Source organism: Manacus candei, unplaced genomic scaffold (genome assembly GCF_025592945.1).
Source record: "Manacus candei isolate 608988 ecotype Guabito, Panama unplaced genomic scaffold, ASM2559294v1 h1tg000042l, whole genome shotgun sequence".
In the NCBI taxonomy this organism is placed as follows: Eukaryota; Metazoa; Chordata; class Aves; order Passeriformes; family Pipridae; genus Manacus; species Manacus candei.
Genome location: NW_026138090.1, coordinates 4,232,812 through 4,249,827, shown reverse-complemented (window position 1 = coordinate 4,249,827; position 17,016 = coordinate 4,232,812). Strand labels below are relative to the sequence as shown.

The 17,016-nt window shown below is 47.5% G+C and overlaps 1 protein-coding gene across 7 annotated transcripts in view; it reads left to right on the top strand.

Annotated features, from left to right (window-relative positions):
* The window catches only part of FRMD4A (FERM domain containing 4A), a 365,081-nt gene that overhangs the window by 206,586 nt on the left and 141,479 nt on the right, over positions 1-17,016 (top strand). Inside the window, exon 1 of one of the 7 annotated variants that reach the window (XM_051795153.1) lies at positions 11,802-11,905. The exons of the other annotated variants lie outside the window; for them this stretch is intronic. The gene's annotated coding sequence lies outside the window, so the exon portion shown is untranslated. Of the gene's footprint in view, positions 1-11,801; positions 11,906-17,016 lie in introns of those variants that run through there. 7 annotated transcript variants of the gene reach the window in all.

Sequence of the window (17,016 nt, the reverse complement as noted above, 5' to 3'; positions counted from 1 at the left end):
CAGGTGGCAGCTTCTCCAGTCTATTTGTCATAACCAGCAAGCTGTCTTCAGCCATCCAGCAGGTTTAAGGATTTTGTTTTGAGGGAATAAAAGGATGAGAGGGAAATGGGGTATTTCCTATGGATTGCCTTGTTTATTTGCTTGGGCTTGCTTGTTTCTCTGCAAGGGGAAATCAGCAGGAAAAAGAACCTCTAGTGAAAGCCATGAAAAGGGAAGACTTCCAAATTTCCCTCCAGATATTTTGCACAACCCTACATAAAATATTTGGTAAGCTGCTATTGAAATCAACTCCTCTCAAATGTTGTGCTTTCTTTCCCAGTAGAATGGCCTGTTATGGGGTCTCCACTCTCCAGGTCTGGGTGCTGCCTGTATTTTAGCTGAAATAACTATCTGAAACCTTGAGATTTGACATCCTTGTTCCTGAGGGTAGCCTTGTAACATTGTCCTCCCTCCCCATGGACACGGTGGCATGGAAAGCCACCAGGTCAGTGACCAGCCACATCCTGATCTCCAGAGCTATTCCCATGAGGTTGAAAAGCAAAGCAGTGGCTGCCGCACACTGCCCCAGTTGCTCTGAAGCATCAAAGGCTAGAGCACATTGCAGACACATCCAGTACATCATCCTTAAGGTAAAAATCTAGTGACACAACTTGAAAAACCTACATATTTCTAGGTAGCCTCTAATCCAGAGGCCTGACTTCAGAGGTCATGAGATTTCTCACTTGACTTAGGAAGTGGCAGAGGAAGGCAGTAGGTTTCTGTGTATTGGCACAGTCCCTGGACTTCACTGTAGGCCTGCACCAGCTCAAAATCTGAATTTGTGTGCTCTTTCTAGAGGGTTTATTTATTTTGGCCACATGCAGGTGGAATTACCAAGCCCAGCACTGGCAACTGCAGGAACAGTGATGCTATAAGGGCTCTGGGAATAAGTAAGCAGAGAGACAACCTATGTGATCACCACTGGAAAAACCCACCATTCACCACCAATTATCACACTCTAGGTCTCAAGAGAGGCTACAATTATTCCCTGCTCCCAGTCTAGAGCAAATCAGCGTTTTCTCAGTAATTGCAGTGTAGTAACTATTGTAGATGTTGACTTTTTAATAGCAAACACTGCTCAAGCATTAGATTTATAGTCATGTTAGTTAGCTTTAGTGACTTGGGAATCAATTACCTTGCTGTGGAACATGACCAAAGATTATAGGGTAGCCCATGTAATAATTTACACTGCCATCTAGGAGTGAAACTGTAACTTCAATGTTGCACATAGACAGACTGTTTGCACAGCAATAATTCCAGTAATAACTGGAATTATAAAAAGGGAAAAGGAGAAAACCAGTGACTGAAAATAAAGGGACAGACCTGTGTACAAATAGGGCACTGGGAGGTGTTGGGAGCTTTGCCATTCTCAATTATTTTTCAGAATGATAATGGCAGTAGGGTTTAGTTAATGAATGTGTTTCACCAGTTGAATTAATTTGGGTTGTGCAGAAGGCTTGTCCCAGACCAGGCCCTGGGACACACAGCCACTGTGTTGTGTCATCAGCAACACAAAATCTGCTGCTGGCCCTCACTAAAACTTCGCTCTTGATTGATGTCTGCACTGTGGATTTCCAGGATGAGTTTTATAGGCAGCATTTTTCCCAGTTTTCTGCCCATCTCTCTGCCTCCCGGCACTTGTTCCCACACTTGACTCCTTTCTCCCACTTGGGACAGGAAAAACTTGTGCCTATTTCTCTAAGTCCCTCTGCACAAAGAAAACATTTTTCCTTTAACTCCTTTGAAACAAGACCACCCAGGTCAGCTTTTCAGCCTGTGTTTCCAAGCAAGTTATGGAGAAAGAACATTAATTAAATGTTTTTCCTCTTGCAAAGGAGTTGCCACTGTGCCCCTTTAAGTATTGGCTTTGTCCACCTTCCTCTCATTTATTTCCCACTTATTTCATACCTCACTTCACATGACACTGGCAGTTGAGCTTTTTGGACCTTCCAAGTACAGTCGTCCCCTCAGGAATCAATGATCAGTGAAACCATAAGAAAACTGTTTACTGTCATAAAATGGACTAGGACAGGGTCTTCCATATGCAAATGTTCATCACCAGACAGTGAAGTTTATACTAATATATCAGGCTATTCCCTTGGGTCTAACCAGCAAAGCACACTCCATTTTCAAAATTGCCAAGGCTTGAAAATATTAATTGTTAAGGCTCGAATACATTAAGACTGCTTTAAAATAATGGAATTAATAAAATGCATAGACCTGGGCTCTATTCTCCTTCACCTTCTGGAAACAGCCCAGAAGAGCAGGTTTTCAGAAAAACGTCATCTATCATGAGATTTGGCAACCTTGTGCTCTCGGATCATAAGGTCACTGTCACTGCAGAAAGGCAGCTGTCTCTGGGATGAGGAGGAGGGGGAGAAGCGTCTGCCTGCGAGCCAGGGGACAGGAAAAGTAGCATTGCTCTAAACGAGGAGCCTGAGCTGTGGTGGGGAAATAGCATCACTGCCCCTCTGAGATGCTACAAACCCTCTGGGGATGGGCAACCCTCCTGCAGCCACGTGCCCGTCAGATGGGGGCATCCAAGCCACGGTCCCCAGAGAGCAGCACAGCCCTGCCCCGTGGTGCTCCTAAGCAATTTGCAGACAAGGCATAGGAGAGCCTTTTATCACTGGTTTCCCTTGTTACAGCTTGAATAGGCAAAGGATCATGAATGCAGTTGACTCCCAATGCAGGTGTTTGTCCCAGTTTTGGAGGTGCAGTTTAGTTGTATCCTGCAGTTAAGCAGTGATATTGCAAACATCAGGGACCATTGGGGCACTTGGGTTTTATTTCCTCTCCTTCTCCCATGCAACCTTCCATAAGAATCGCTGCAGAAATTCTTGGTTTCCCTGAAAATATGTATTTGATCAACTATGATTGTGCTTAAGCCTTTCAACTGCTTTAATAACAACCCTTCCAACACATTTAATATGAAAATGTTTTCAATGTACTCAAAATCTTTTAAAGAAAGAGTACAGTCACCATCACGGTGTTCCTGCAAGGCCAAAACCCAAACATTAATCAGTTTGTTGTATAGCTTAATTGCTAAGTATCCTATCTAACCAGTGGCATATGCTGCTATAGCTAATCTGAATATCATTTCTCACCATTTTTCAAATGAAACAAGCCCAAGGAGTCATTGCAAAAGGTATCACTTTTGCAAGAACTGACTTATGTGTTATGCCTGAATTCTATATTCACCTCTCAGGGTTTAATGAGTTATATTTCATAGTCCTCCTAGGATAGAGGGAAGAGTGTTATGATCAGACTCTGGTTATAAGTAAAGATAGAGGGATAACACAAGCCAGAATGACACTGAGAAATAAATGGGAGAGAACAGACCCAACCATAACCAGGTCCTTCCGCATCCTAAAAGCAGGCACCCAGTTTTCCGTAGCCCAAAGACTGCCAAAAGACACTACAGAGCTGCAGAAACTACCATTATAGTAGCCAAAAGTACTGCATTTGTTGGTATTTGATCGGTTCAGTGGAGCTTATCAGTCTTCAGAGAAAAAATACCTCCTGTTTCCCACTTTCAGCAGCCAAGGGGGTCAGGGGTAGAAGGTGCCTATGGTGCAAGTCCCACATCTTGTATGTAAATCCTATCTCTGAGGTAGTGTCAATCAGCTTAGAGCTGTTCTTAAAGTGGGGATTAGATGTATAATGACGACATTTTATGAATCAGCACGCTGATCCATCCTTTCCTGAAAAAAATGGAGCAGGAGATGACAAGTTGAGCAAGGGTAATGTTTTTGAAGCCACAGATACTAGGTTAATGCAGGGGCCCTGTGGTTTGAGACATCCCCTATGTTGTATGAACTTGAGCTACTCATCTCCTATTTTGGGGGAGAAATATCAATGCCACTTATCCTACAGCCTCACATGTGTCTGCAAGGCCTGTTACAGTCGTTAGATAAAAGATATAAAGGAGGCATCGATACCCAAAACTCTCCTGTCATAAACAGCAGCCAGCAAAGACTGCTGAGTCCCATCACTGAGACACTTCCAGGCTCTCCTACCCTTCTCAGAGCTGCTCCCTAGCAGCTCTGGGTCTGTGTGGCCCATGCAAACAGAGACTTCACAGGGCCATAGGTTGGAGCAAACTGTGCTCAGAAATCAGGCCACATATAGAGAGGAAATTACCAACCTTTAGGGAGTGAACTAATCAAACATTTCAGTCTCCTTAGCTGAGGGTTAATAGTCTTGGGGTGACCACCCTGGACAGGGTATCAGGAGAGCTGGGGCTTATTCCTGGTGTGCCTCAGTAATGAAAAGGAAATTGTGTTCAGACGAGTGATAGAAGCCCGTGTTCCCAGAGACATCAGATAGGCAGCAATTAGACTCAAGTTAAACAATAAATCAAATAACACCGAGCCTTTGGCTCTAGCAGAGCACCAATATGACTAGTGCTATGTTTATTTAGAAGGTGATGAGCCCATTTTAAATGTTTTCATATTAAATGTAATTTGGTTGTTTGTTATTGACTGGGTCTAAATGCAAACATTATTGGTCAGATAAATATTTTCTGACATATAAGATCTGCTTATTGCACTTTTATTACAAGAGGGCTTACTTGCTCCAAGATTTATTTTCTGTTTGCTTCCTCTCTTTGTGAGGATTGCCTCATAAAGATTAAAAACAGCCAAAGTGAACCAAAGTGTAAAGTAGAAATCGACGATTAAACTGTCAGAAATGGAGCAGCCTTTGTTAATCACCGATTCATTAGCTGGGGAAAGAAGAGGGGTCTCAAGCCAGCACAAAGGCTTTGGTGTCACAAGGTCTGTGATTTATTCCCAGGTCTGTCTGTCTCTCTCTCTTTCTCTCTCCAATTTGGTATGGGATCTTACCCAGGTAAATTGATCTCTCTATGACTCCATTTTCCCATCTGTTCAACTTAGGTAATGATCTTGCCTCACAGAGGCAGTGAAAACTTTCAATAAGAAGAAAAGGTTACCTTAAAAACCACACCTGCATCTGAAATTAGGCTACCCCCTACTAACACCTACAAGAGCTCTGGACTGAACAGCTATTTCCTGCTATAGCCAGGAGACTTCTCTGATTTTGTTTGATGGGCAAGCAATGGAGTAGAAAAAAACAATTTAAGAAATAAAAAAGTATGACCAAAAAGTAAAAGAAAATGGAATGCAAGCTTACAGCATCTTTTTTTTTCAATTGCTAAAATTGTCATTTTGCTGTGTCACTTTAATATTTCCTCAGCCCCATTTTTAATGTCGCAGAGATGTATTGAAACATTGTCTAACTGGTTACATTTTGTTACATTTATCTGCCAAAAGCTATTAATAATTATTTCAATGCCATTTTGAAACGTTCTCAGGATTTTTCCACAAAATGTGAGATAGAAACCTTTTCCAATCGTTTGCAATCCTCAGTAGAAGGCAGGGTAAAGCTACAAAAATAGTCTTCAAATCTGAAGTCCTGTGAAGTACAAAGGCTATTTCAGTACAAAAAGCCAAGCAAATGAGAATTAGTTTGCTTTATTCTTTTGTACAATAGCAAACACTTCATTATGTAGGTCAATGCAAGAGGTACATGTAGATTTTGCACATTTCTGGGCTTGGCTCTCTCAGCTGACTCATTTGATGTCCTTCAAAATTACCTGTACTGCCTTTTGGCATCCAAGAAGGCTTCTGTTTGATTTTCACCAGCACCAGTCAACTGCAACATCTAAGGAAACCATGGGGAGAATAATCTTGCCTTGTTTCAGCTTTGTTCTCAGGTTCTTGCCATTCACTCATTTGCCATTTACTCAGCAGTTCTTCTGCTCTGGACAAATGAGGTTTCCTCTTCTTAGTTGCAATTTACTTCTGTCTGCCCCTGTGGCCATGTTGGTGGTCTGTGAACATTTCTCTGGGTCTCTCCCAGTCAAGCCTTTTGGCAGCATCATAAGCATTTTCTGGAGCTCCTGTTCCTCCCCTGGGGAAAGGCCTCCCCATCTCCCACCACCACCACCCAAGCCTTTTTATGGATTGGAAAGGACCCCTGCCACATCTGCCCCTTCCTGAATTGTTCTGCTTTCAGGCCATTTCAAGTGAAAATGGCAATATTCTGGAAATAGGAAGAAGTTCCCAAGGCAGAGCTTTGCTCAGCTCTGAAGAAAAGGGCAGCAGGGTCCTATTGGTCCCATGTGTCCCCTCTGCCCCATGGGAGGGTAGAAGGGATTTGTGAGGACTTGACCTCCAGCAGAAAGGGGAACCCCTCATGCCTCCTGTTGCTCCTGCAAGGACAGGGATGTCTCACAGCAGGTTCCATCAGGAAGATGTCCTTCTCCCTTCCCCTTGGTCTCAGACCTAGGTGGGTGCAAAGGAGGGGGAAACTCCAATCATTGCTCCACTGAGTCATGGGTCACTCTGGGAGGGCTGGTGGCACACCCAGCTCATCTTTAGTCCCTTGTGCACACTTCAGCTGCTCGCTTTGTTTGGCCTCTTGGATGCCAGGATTACCCGGAGCTAACTGGGACACAGGCGACTTACACGTGACTCCTGTCCCTTTCCACACCAGCCCCGGGCTGGAGCAGGAGGCAGCAGGCAGGATTTGCCAGCCCAGGGTCATAGCACCAACCAGCTGGAGTTGGCTTGTCCCCACCATCCATTTCAGCTGCCTCGTGAAGTCTGAGCTTCGCTTCCCTGCATAATAATCCTGCCAGCATGCACTTTCTTTGCCTAATGAAGGGAGGATTTATTGCACCAGCTCTTTGGGAACATCGAGGTCTGCTTACTTCCCTCTTCAGCTCTCTGAGATCCTTTAAGTAGAGTCTGTGTGAAAATTAATCAGATGCCCTGGAGGCTTATTTTGTCCAAAGCTAAAGTCCTGCTTCTCCCTTTCCCCCCTCCTTTTGTGTCCCACTTACTTAAGGGATTGTCCTGGAAATTAATGAAAGCATGACAAGGGAATAACACCCACAATTCATCCCATAAGGGAAGTGTTTCTGTGGAAGGCTTAACTAGAAACATCTCGTGGTTCGCTTGGCAAACTTGGAGATCTTCCCAGCTGGAAGTGCACTGCACCGTGGCAGTTGGTGTTGTATGTGCCCTATCTCCTAAACTGTTTGCAGGTCCAGACCCAGTAACTGCATTTTACTTTTTTGAATGTGGTTTCCACTTGGTTCCAAAACCCTTAACATGAACTGTCGCAAGGTCACAACTCATCACAACCTTTTACAGAGGGAAAATGGATTGATGGGGACAGGTTTGGTAGTGGTATATGTAACCTTCTGTCTCTCTTTTGCTGGCCCTGCTCCCTGGAAAAGGGTAAGGGCAGCCTGGTGGCTTGAGTGATCAACTGGGTCCTGTCAGTGCCTTCTCTGCTTCCCAATATTGAGAAATATTCAGTGAGTGGAGGATACAGATTGTCTCAGATGAAAAGAGGTGACTGCATCTTCTCCAGCCAACCTACATTAGAGCCCATGAGCAGTAAGACCATGTTATACCATGAATTTCAGAGAAACTGTGTGAATCAACCCATAGACTAACCTGACACTTCATTTTCTAGGGCTGGCTGACCCTTGTCATGGTTAGAATAAGTCAGTTGCATTGATTTACAGTGAGATTCATGTGCCTAACAGCTTATATCATATCCAGAAATGGATTTCAGCTCCCAAGTTACTTAGGCCCATGCTGCTTTTTAAGTTTGGAGGCTTTTAATCTTTTACTGCCACTCAAATATTACAAGTAAAGAGTTGTGCAATCAATGAGAGATAGGCCACTGAACACCTCCCACAGAGAGGCAGCCAGTTAGATACCTTTAGCAAATCCTAAATATTCTTTGAAAGCACTTTCCTCACTTTCCATGGGTTTCAGATGTACCATATGGGGGAAATGACATTAAGTTTTTGTAAAGCACTGCACCTCTTATGAATGCAAATTGTGGACTAAGTGTGAATATTACTTTATGACACGACATCTCCTCCAACCCACTAGTGCTAATTAATGCATTTCTGGGATAGACAATATTCATTAAGCTTTTCTGAAAATACTAGAAATGTTCATGTAACAGCTCACACATTTTGATGGCACCCACAGTCCTATCACCACGTTCCCTGTAAAGTATTTTGCTTCTTTAATCTTTGCTAACGAGAGTGGAAATGAATTGTCAACAGTAATTCTCCAGCACAAGGCCACGGTGTTTCTTCCTTGCCTCGCTATCAGGAGCCAAGACAAAGGAATCAGCATGTTGTTGTTTTGGCACAGAGGCATCTGGTTGCTGGAAGTTTCACTTTGTGTATGTCAGAGGTAAATATTTGGGTTACTCTTCTCTTTTTGGGACTTGCCATGATAGGAACCAGCTTGCAAGAAGCTCAACCATTCCCTGCTTCTAATCATTGCAGTGACAGCAGCTTTGCTGCCTCCAGACTAGCTGTTTGCTACCAGGGTGTGTTGTTTGGGTAGTGCCAGCTCCAGAGCCCTTGTGAGATTACGGAAGTTCCTTGAAGAAAAGGGCTTCTGCTGCTGCTGAATTATAACTGGGAAATTTAGAGAAGAATGTGCATGAGGTAAATGACTGGGGTTTTTTCCCCTGAAAGGATACTCTTTAGGAAATCTGTGTTACAGTATGTATGTCTGGGAGAGGAAGAAGGGGAGAGCAAACCCCTGGTGGTACAAGGTGTTGACTTTGCAGTGCAGCTATTCTTCCAGTTCCTTGTCCAGTTCTGGAGCTAAACAACTCTTTCTGGTTGAGTAGTCATAATCAACTCTTAACAAGGACAGAACTCTGCTGTCTTTTCACATTATAAGAAACGGGTCCCATTTCTAAGTTCTTTGTTAGTTCCATCAGGTACCTAGAGGATGTTGTCTTCACTCAGACCAGTAATTTAGTTTTATTACGAATGTTGCATCATGAATTAGAGGATAAAGGAAATGTAGCAGGAATATCTCCCATCACTGCAGGAAATGTTAAGCTTTTGTACCGAATCATATTGAACTTCCTCTTGGGGAAGTGCTGTTCACATGGTCTTGGATGGGTAGGAAAGGTCATCTCCTTAGAAGGGATCTGAGGGGGATGGAGCTTGAGGTTTCACAGGTATGAGGGTCCAGCTTCTCTTCTTGCATGGTGGGTCTCAAAGGCTGCAGAGGTGCTGAGCCATTGCACCTGGGGAAACCAAGAATCTCTCTACCCATTTCTATCCCAGACAGTTTCCATCACATGACACCTGTAAGTCGATTGGTGACTCAGGCCCTTCCCTGTGACACAAACCAACTGATGCTCCAAAGACACTGGAGGACACCATTAGGATCACACAGTGATGGGATGCTCTTTGGGCACACCTGGCAGACAACCCCACCGTAACGTGGGGCATGAGAAAGGATGGTCTCTTGCTGTCTCCAAACTATTCCAAAACCCATGCCTGTTTTGTGCCAAAGGAAGACATTGGACTGTTGTAGGGAGCCTGTAATTTCAAGCTAAGTATAATGAAAATCCTCACACCTGGTCTGAAAGCTGAACATTGCAAATCTGGGCAGAGTAAGCCTTGCTTTCCAGTTTTTGCTGCTATGCATGAAACAAATTACTTTCCAATTAGAGGCTTCCAATCTCCTGCTGCTTATTTAACCCACCAGGCAAGCTCTTTTATCACCAGCTGAATAATGCTGCAGCACATCCTGGGTTTGGAGGCAGATTCTGCCAGGAGAGTTACCTGGAAGGGCAACATGTGCCATACAGCAGTGCATGGGGAAATTTTGAGGCTTTGCTAGTTGAAGGATCATCCTACCCCAAAGACAAAGTCCATTGCCCTGGCCTACTCATAGAGAGCAATAAGCACAATCAGGTACCTTCATGGTGAGCATACCCTTGAAGCAGCTTCACCTCCTATTTTAGTGAAAGTCAGCTTGGGAAGGTGATTTTTCATTGCTAGTTCTAATCAGGGCTGAACAACTGCTGGGGTTCAGGCTCTCATGCTCATCTTCACCACCACAGGCAGAACCTGCTTGAGAGGTATTGTGACCTCTGTTGAAGGAAAGGGCAAACCAGCATTTGGGAGGCAACTTGAAGTTTTACCACTCTCTGAAATTATGGGTTTAAAATTCCAGGAGGTTTTGAAGTTTGTTTTTTGGTGGTTTGCACCTTAGGGCTACTTTAGTGGCTGGATCTAGATGTGGGTTAGATACATCCAGAAAACCCCAACATTTACTCTTGCAACATAGCCGTGGTCCCCCTACATTTCCTGGAGCAGAGATGGATACTTTTGCTGCCTCTTGCCCCTATGTCCTGACCTCAGGATTGCCTCCAGAGCTGAGCTGGGCCACCTCAGCTGCTTGGTCTTAACCCTCAGCAGCCAGAGGCCAGAACTGCCTCTATATTTATCCCCTAATCAAAACCATCCCTTTGGGTGGAGTGAGCTGGAAGGGTGAGCCTGCCTGTGGCTGCATTATGCAGTTCTAGTTTTATGTCTGTGCCCCTAAAGACAGGAGAGGGAACTGTGCTCGTGCTCCAGGATTTGGCTATTGTACCCAGAAGCACTTTGCAGCCCATTGCAGAAGAGAGGACATAAAGTCTCATGGCATCTCCATGCTGGCATAGTCTTGACTTTCAGTCTGACAGCAGATCAAACCCAGAAACACCCCCAGCTAAAACGAGGCATCCAGCTCGTTCACCGCCACTATGTCAGGAGAGCGACTTTGTCAATTTCTTGCAGGCAGAAAGGGAAATTTCCTGTATCCTGTGTAAGCCCAAGCTCCACCCTCCCCATGAGCATCCTCATGGTGGCATGAATGTCTACTGAAAATGAATGAAGGAAAGGGCTCACCTGCACACTTCCCCTCCCAAAGAAGACCTCTTACCAGCCAGCCTGTGCCAGAGTGTGGCACAGCAGCAACCTAAGAGTTTTTCCTAGTGGGAACAACCCCAGTGCCAGAAAGAAAATGCTGATGGGGAGGCAAAGCAGCAACAAGTCAGAGTTCTAACCACAGGCGTCATGGCGTGGGTTCTTCATGCTGTGTTTGTTGAAATCCAAAAATCAGCACTTTTTAGAGGCCCACACATATTGTCCTTCTTGACTGATCTAATTCTTTAACACTGACACCCTTGCATGAGGGCTACTCCAGTGCAGTCTGTACAGAGGTTCTACTGCCGGGCAGAGTACCCAGCTGCCAGGTACGCTTTTAGACCATCACAAGCAGCACCCTTCACGCAGCCAGGAGCAGAAAGAAAAATCACCAGGAGAAGGGAGGCTGCTTCTAGCTCCTGGGGCTGCACCCTGGCAGAAGCTGCTCTGCCTCCAGCCCCATGGGTGCCCGAGGCCGTCGCTGCCTTCCTCTTCCTCCAGCCGGAGCATCCCCGCTGCTCTCACCCCTCTCCGTTATCATCTCAAGGTGTGCACGCGTGGGCAGGGGGCATGAACACCGCCACCCCGCACCCTTCCTCCCTCCGTCCTTCCATCCCTTCATCCTCCTCCCAGAGGCGATGGGGAGCCCAGATGCTGGCAGGCCCCGAGCTGGGTTCATCTGTTTCACATGACCCAGCGCCAACTGCTGCTCGATACCCTCCTCCCTCCTTCTTCCTCCTTCCTCCCCCTCCTCCTCCTCCTCCTCCCTCCCCGGCTCCAGCCTCGCAGCGCGGCAGCGGCCGCGCAGGAGCCGGGGCGCCAGGGGCCGGCAGGCGGGGAAAGAGAAGAAGAAGAGGGGAAAGGAGGGTTCCGGCATCCCGGCAGGGAGGATGGGACGGCCGTAGGAGCGGCCGGGAGCGGCGGGGAGCGGAGGGAAGGGCCGCGCATCCCGCGCACCGCGCGGCGGAGAGGCGGGCGATGGATGCGGGGCGGTAGAGCCTCGGCCTGGAGACGCGGTGCGGCCGGGGATGCGCTCGCCCCGGGCTCGGAGCTGAGGGGCCGCCGGAGCCGCCGAGGCAGCGGGAGAAGGTAACGGGGTCTTTGTCTGCGGAGGGGGAGGCGAGGCGGGCCAGGGCTCCCCTTCCAGCCCCGGCCCCCGGGGAAAGCCCAGCCGCAGTGTGCGGGCTGCTCCACGCCCCCTCCCTCCATTTACCTCAAACGGGGAGAAATGTGGGCAGCAGATGCTTTCTCTGGCCTTTCCAAAAAAAAACCCCTATCCCCAAACCCCTGAATTCGGTGGGCGAGTAACGGAGCCGAGCGCGGCGGCTGGGGGAAGGAGAGGGTGTGGGGGGGAGAGAAGCCGGTACTGTGATTCCTTCCCCCCTTCCCAAGCAATCTGGCTGGCTGTCCCCACTGACTGCCAAGATGGACTGCTCCTTCTCTTCCCAAATGGCTGCAGCAAGTTTAATGCAGAGCTGGGGGCTTCGCAAAGGGGAAAGCCCCCGGCTTGTTTTTCCTTTCCCCTGTGCACCTTTTCCTGAATCAGGAATAGAAAAGTTGCTCCAGATCCAGGGCTAGGAAAGGAAAATGAATAGCTGTGCTTTCAAACTGTGCCTGTATGGGTGTATATATCTGCACGCCTTGCAGACAAGCTCCGCGTAAGGAGGGTTCTTGGCCGCATTGTTACCCGCTGGCTACTGGGGAGGGCAGGAGAAAAGTTGTTTCAAACCTCTCTATAAAATTTCCAGGAGAGACAATTGTTTCTAATAATAGCCCTGGCAGCGGTTTAGCAATACAACACACAGAGATGCGTGAGCGAGCTAGCAAATCTCCTCTCCCAGGCAAGCCAGGTCGCAGGGAAAGCTAAACTCCCGGCTTACTGGTTTGGTTTGGGATTTTAAAACATTGTCCTGAACAAAAACCCCGGCACCGTTCGCCTTTTTCACCGGGAAGGGGGTGTGGTGCCTGTGCCTGCGCGTTGTACTTCACGGGCATGGCTGAACCGGGCTTACCCGGTGTCTCGAGTATCGGGAGAGGTTGAATCCTGGCTCTGCCCAGTGCCAGCTGGATATCTGGGTGTCTTGGACTCAGTTACCTCTAGATTGGCCCCTGGGGTCTGATGAGCACCCCCCACCCGTGCATGAAGGGGACTGTTACCGGTATGGGTGCCTGTGCCATTTTCCCTGCCTAGAACTCTCTTACTCTCAGGCACCAGAGAGATCCCGATGGAGCTAAAACCATCAGACTGATCCCTTTCTCCTTGGGGCGATGGCAGAGGGCCCGCGGGAGGGCTGCTGCCCACACTGCTGCCTGCACTGCTGCCTGCACACTCACTTGGACCCGCGATGTTCACCCTGGCCAGGCGATGCTGCACCAGCTTGGCTTGGTGGCTCAGAGGTGCTTGGCTCGACCTTCCTGGCACAAGTTACGGATAGCCTGTCCTCTTCCAAATATTAACATTTTCAAGGTCGTGTTTAAGTGTCGGTGTTGGGCATGTGCCACTGGAGGAGGGTGAGCCTGCTCGTGGGGCAGTTTCTGCAGCCCAGCTGTGCTGCTGAACAAAGTGGGCTGTGGCAGAAGCTGTGAGGAGCCAAGGATATATTGCTTCTTGGTGCAAGAGGGGATATTTTGAAGGGTCTTCACCTCAGCACCACCTCGTGCTGCTGCAAAGGTCAGCTGTGTCCCTCAGAGGACCAAACAAGCTGAAGGAGTTGGCATTGGTCATCCATAATGCTGTGAGTGGCTCCATCCAAATCAGTTCCCACACAGGGGAGAAGTGCACCAGTGGGGCATAGCATGTCAATTTATGCACATGTAAAATAAACATTTTGTTCCGAGGTGAATTTTTGTTTTAAATGCCCGGGCTAGAAATACGGGATCTCTGCCATTATTTGAGCATAGGCACACCAGTGAGCCACTCACAAATCTTTTGGGCAAGCTACCCATTGCTCCTGGTAGATTGCTTGTGGAAGTCCAGTCAGTTGCTGCACATCTGAAATGATTATTGTATTAAAGATGCAACTCAATATTTGGTCATGGCACTGGGTCACTCAGGGCCATACAGCAATGCAGCATCACTTGGCAGAGAGCATCTTCCCTAGAGATCCTGTCAAATTGTTTAGCCAGGTCAAGAGCTTCCCTTAGTGCACCGTGTGTTGTTAGTAGGGACATAAGGCTGTGAAAGACCTCCCAAATCGTTGAGTCCAGTCCCACACATCACAGGTGATTGCAGTCGTACATATCCCCTTTGTTGCTACTGTTACTGTGTGAGTAATAGCAGGTTTGTGTTTGAATGCAGGTTGAAATGCAGCTTAACAGACAGCAAAGGCAAAGTAAAACTGCACTCAGGGACGAGGGACAAAACGTTGTATTTAAGGAGAATTGGAAAGGGGCTGGGGTGTGACTGAAGTCTCAAGCCTCAATCTAGTAGGACTGTGAAGGAGAAGGAAAGGACATGCATTGTGAGAGGGGTGACACATGAAGAAGGTGTTAAGGAGTGTGTTGATCCAACATCAGCCAAATTTTGGGTCAGGGCTTAGTGGTGTCCCCTGAAGATACACAAAGGCATGGCATGACCTCCTTGTGAGCTGGATCGTTTGGACAAGCAAAAGGTGCTGTCAGGCACGGGACCACGCTCACACTCAGCTCTCAGGGACCTTGGGTACCTTTTATACAAAACACTCTGGGTTTGAGGCAATCAGCATTCCTGGTCCTCTGAGCTACACCCAAAATCTCCATCTCAGTGGAAGCCATCCCACAAATGCCCCATCTCTTGGGAAGCTGGGGGGACACATGCTATAGGGTCAGCCAGAAGAGCAGGTAGCAGTGGCTCCCAGAGGTCCTCATGGTTCATCACAGGGTGGGAGGTGCTTGCGTGCGCAGCTGGCTCTCAAGGTCACTCGTCAATGCCAATCTCCAGTCATCCTTGCTGGTTTGCTCCTTCCAGCAGCTGGAGGAGTGAATTGCCCTGCAGCCCCAGTGCAAGCAGAGCACAGCAGCCCAGAAGGCAGCAAAGTCTGACAAGGTTAAGCTGTGATGGAATTGCTTGCAAGTCTCCTTCAGCTCCAAATCCCAGTTTGTCCCTGCATCTCTCAGGTTCCCTAAGCCATCCGTGCATTGCCCAGTGTAGCCTCAGGGACTGCTGCAACTGACAACATACCCTGATATTTCTCCTTCTCCCAGACTTTTAACAACATAATCCCTAGCCCTCCTGTAAATCTCAGTATGTGCCATGTCCTAGAAAGCCACAAACAATTTTCCGAGGCTGCACAATGAGTTGGAGCCCTGTCTTCTGCTCTGGAGTTGAATCTTGTCAAGGACCAAAAATTACTTTGACTGCTTTTCTCTCTGATCTCACACTGAGGAGGGACCCCAGACAGATATTTGATCAGTTCTGAGCTTCTGGGAGCACTTTCATGTTGATGAATCGCAAACACACAGGGTTTGATCCTGCCTCCTCTGCTCCAAGTCACCTTTGCACTCCACCTACTCACGAGTCAATGTAGCCTGAAGGTTTACTCCTTGCCTGTCTTTGGCTCTAGTAGGCTGCCTGCCAAAATAAGTAGAAGACAACCCTGATGTACCTCCCCTTCCCAGTACATCCCTGCTTCATGGCTGTGTTATATTTCTCTGAGGCCTCATGCATGGTATCAGATACCCTGAGTGCATCCCTGTGAGGTGAGGTGGGACTTGCCCAGCCTTAAAGTGCAGAGGAGACAGAGGAGCTGGGACCATCTGATTTCCAGTGCCATCAAAAATGTTCTTGCTTACAACCCACTTTGCTCCTTTCCTAACAGATGCACAATCCTTCTAATCTTGTCCTGAGCTTCTGTGTGACACTTTCATGTGGTCCTTAACAGCTGCTGTGTCCCCACCCTCAAGAAAAGATCACTAGTGGGTAGCTAAATGCTCTCTTCACCCTCTGCCTGCACTGTTTGGATGTGGTCTGACCTAGTGTAGTAATCTTTGGGAAAAATTCTTGAGGGCAGAAAAAAGGTAGGCAAGTTGACCTATTTTTACTTAAATTCACTGTTAAAAGGTCCACAGAAAATCTCCTAGAAAGCTGCAAACTAAAAAGAGGTCGATACTCCATTTTGCCTACAGAAATCCTTTGTACGTACACTTCCACATGTAACACATAACATTTTGACAATGGCTGTTGGGCTTGCCAACCCACTAGGCTCAGGCTCTGTGTTTAGATTATTTATTTATTTTTCTTCTTAGAAGTCCCCAGATCTCCTAACCAAAATAAACCCACTCTTGTTTGGGTTTCCTGACCGCGTGGGATTGAACGTGGCTGCAGCCCTACCACACACGCTGCAAGTGCTGCTGGCACCCCATCCATCCCAGCTGAAATATTTCACACTGAAAAGTGCTTTGCAGATAGTGGAGCAGCCACAGGCTAACCCTGGGTTTACACAGGACAAGCTGGGGGTGGAAAGCTGCCACATCAAGTGAGCAGCTTGGAAAGACAGCACAAAATCAGAAGCTGAAACGTGGCACCTGTCCTAGAGAGGGGAGTGTGGACGGAGCTCTTTCCACCTTTAAACATAGTTTTGCCCTTGATGTGCGTGGTAGTGTCTCTCCTGGCTTTCCCCAGCCAGGGTTTGGTGAAGACACCCATCACCTCAACATGTGGCTGCCACATGTGTGCTGTGCACCACCAGACACTCTCATTTCCCAGTGAAAAAGGGTACTCAAGGGGACACTGGGATGATTTAGGGGATGCGTAATCAAATACAGTGCTTCCTTTAAGTACCCACACCCCAGCATGGAAGCGTGCTGGAAAATAAATTTGGAAGGTGACTTCCACTGTCTTCTTCAATTCTGAACTGGAAAGGCCAAAAGACTGCAAAAAAAAAAGTTCTGTCTGAAGTGATCTGGGCTTCCTGGTATGCTTTGCATCCATGCTGGTATGCATGCATCCATGCAGCCACTGAGGTTGTCACATGGGCTTGTGTTGCAGGAGGTGGTGGGAGTCAGTGGGAAAGGGACTTGTTCCTCACCAAGACCAGGGAGAACTGGAGGGAAGCACCAAGTCTGCTTTGCCTTTCTGTTGTGTCATGGAAGGTGCTTTCTGAAATGCTCTGCGAGTGCTGATGTCAATTTTGAGTGGAATCTGCAAATCTAAAAGTGCTGGGCTGTGTCCTCACTTTCTCAGTCCCCTCTCGCAGGTACAGCTGAGGGTGTACATGTCAGAA